The sequence below is a fragment of the Nannospalax galili genome, unplaced genomic scaffold, assembly GCF_000622305.1.
Source record: "Nannospalax galili isolate Female #2095 unplaced genomic scaffold, S.galili_v1.0 scaffold189, whole genome shotgun sequence".
Lineage (NCBI taxonomy): Eukaryota > Metazoa > Chordata > Mammalia > Rodentia > Spalacidae > Nannospalax > Nannospalax galili.
In genome coordinates this window covers 2,965,781-2,968,429 of record NW_008360331.1, presented here as the reverse complement: position 1 = coordinate 2,968,429, position 2,649 = coordinate 2,965,781, and the positions used below count along the sequence as shown (strand labels likewise).

Here is a 2,649-nt window from a genome sequence, read left to right as displayed (position 1 = left end):
TATGTTGTTGTCAGGAGGCTGGCTATATGTGTCATACCTATCATGTGTGTTCCTAGCTCAGGCTCCCTGACAAAAGACTGCAGGAATTCAACAGTTTGTTCCCATCTTAAGGACGCAGTTCTAATGACTGAGATCGTAAAGTATTGTCCCTTTGGGAGAAATATTTCAAGTCTATATTGATTTCTTGGATGATCAAATTATTATGTAAATGTTGCTTGCCTAACCACTGACCAGAAAGACCAAGCAATACTCAACCAGCTGATCATTTCAACATCAAATGTTTATTTCTATGCCATAGCTGCCTCAGCACAATTTATAAAAGAAAGGAATCCAAAAGAACTGATTATTATTATTTTTTTGGTCAGGATATTTTCTTTGCAGTTATAAGGAAGAAAATATACACATTGGTACCAGAATTGCCATTTCTTTCACACCATCTAGTAACTTGCATCTGTACTCCTTGGATGTCATTTTTGCTTAAGGATGGGGAAGATACCCACAGGAAAAATGTCTTGATTCATTCACATAACCATGTGAAAATTTTTGTGAGAGAATATAACTTTGTTTTGGTATACTATATCACTAATTGCTTCATTATTATTATTTAATATAATCGGCATACTTTATTACATAAACAAAGTGCACTAAAAATGAACAACGGTAGAAACAAACCGAACTTTGGTTTATCTTAAATCTTTGTGTGATTAGGTTATAGCTAAAGCATGGGAATACAAAGTTCATATCAATACGAACGCAACTCTCCTGTGATGGAAATGTACTTAATAGCCTACTCCTGTTTACTTTAGCAGGTAGGGAATCCAAAAACAACTGAAACAAGCTGATAACAAATTAAGGATGATGATGATGATGATTTTTTTTAATGAAAAGGAATGCTGTGCTTTCTTTAACTGGGTCCCGCATTCAAGGGAGCCAGAAGATGGCATCTGCTCTCCAGGTAGACTTCTCTTGCCTTATTTAGGACACAGATCCACCAAGACTTTTACAGCAGAAGGGGGCACCACTCCTCAGATCTTGAGGCCCTTGGAGAGGAGCCTATCGTCAGTGTGCCGTGTGGTGGAGGGCCAACACCCAGAGGACGCCGTGGTGCTTGTGCACAAGACTCCCTTCAGCAGACTCAGTGAAAGGATGAGAGTTCTTTAAGTTCATGCACATTTTATTGAGTAGTAATATAAAATGCTTTTTCTTTGTCATTGTTACAAGTGCATGCTTTGATTGCCAACATTTCAGAAGTCAATTACAAAGGCAAGGCTTTAGGCTGTAGTGAATTACTTGGGCACTTATACAATTGTTAAAAAATATGAATGGACTTTTGTTGTTTGTTGTTGTTTTCAGAATGAACCAGTTGTAACCCGTAACTGATATACAAAGGGAAAAAAGTGAAAAAGTACATATTTTGTGGCACATGACAGAACAGAACGAAGTAACTAAACTGCTATGACATTAACAGTTACCATGCATTTAGTTTCACATGTAACTACAAACTTATTTAAATTTCACAAGGTTTGCCCAACATGCTAACCATCTATGTGTGCACTGACAAGCTTATGTTAAAAACTTTTAAGAATACTTTCCCCTTTAGATTTTTTCAAAGCTTTTTTTTTGATTACAAAATTTCAAAGGCATTAAGCATTTTAGAGAATATAAAGTACGCCAGTATACATACATTTCCAGTATATGTCAGACCACTAAGCGCATTACAGTCCCCATACAGGCCGATACAGCCATTTTTTTTTTCTTAAAAAACATGCATAGGCAGATTTTTTTTTACAGAATATAGATGCTTTATGACTGCACTTAATATGGTGTGTTGTTCACTATACTTAAAAATGCACCACTCATAAATATTTAATTCAGCAAGCCACAACCAAGACTTGATTTATCAACAAAAACCCCTAAATATAAACAGCAAAAAAGATAGGTGTAATTATTCCAGTTTTTTTAAACTTAAAGAAAAGATATCCACTGCCAAATTAGTAAGTGTTATATTGAAAGAAGGGCATTCAAGCACACTAAAGGGGCCTGAGGTTAGCATGAGCTGTACAAAATTAAACTGTCCTTTTTTGGCATTTTAACAAATTTGCAACATTCTTTTTTTTTTTCTTTTTCAGTTTTTTTAAGACTTCCTAATTCAGTTTATAGCCATTGTCTGACAAGAGTAGCAAAACATTATCAATAAATAGTCCTTATTTAGTTTGTACATCATTTTGTTAAAAATGTTTGATGTCATCCATTTTTAGTGCTGCGACTGTAAACGTACAATAGAGTAAGAAATTAGACAAAGTTTTCATGTCCAGTAACAGAATAAAAGGCCTTTCATTACCCTATCTAGAAGTCCCCAATGCAATAGGAAAACATGTTCATTCCCTAACATTGCAGTATATACTAGCATTAGCTTTCTTTTAAAAATTTTTCCCTATAAGCATTTTTTTAAAAGGCATACCCAAAAAAGGTGTTTAATCACCACCCTCACCAAAATATAGTTTATTATCTCTTTCCCTCTTTTTTTTCATGATAGTGTAAACTGAATCCAATTCCTGGCCCCCATAGCAAATAGGCTATCGTCAGAGGCAAGAACATCCATCCAACTGCTGAGGTGCAGCAATCCCATCATGCCCTGCAGCTCAAAAA

General features: G+C 35.3%; 1 protein-coding gene across 2 annotated transcripts in view; it reads right to left on the bottom strand.

Moving 5' to 3' along the window:
* Positions 1-1,160: 1,160 nt before the first annotated feature.
* Ppp3ca (protein phosphatase 3 catalytic subunit alpha) overlaps positions 1,161-2,649 on the bottom strand; it is a 305,434-nt gene continuing 303,945 nt past the window's right edge. The window contains exon 15 of one of the 2 annotated variants that reach the window (XM_017796386.2): positions 1,161-2,643. The gene's annotated coding sequence lies outside the window, so the exon portion shown is untranslated. The other variant, XM_029560252.1, reaches the window with a different exon arrangement.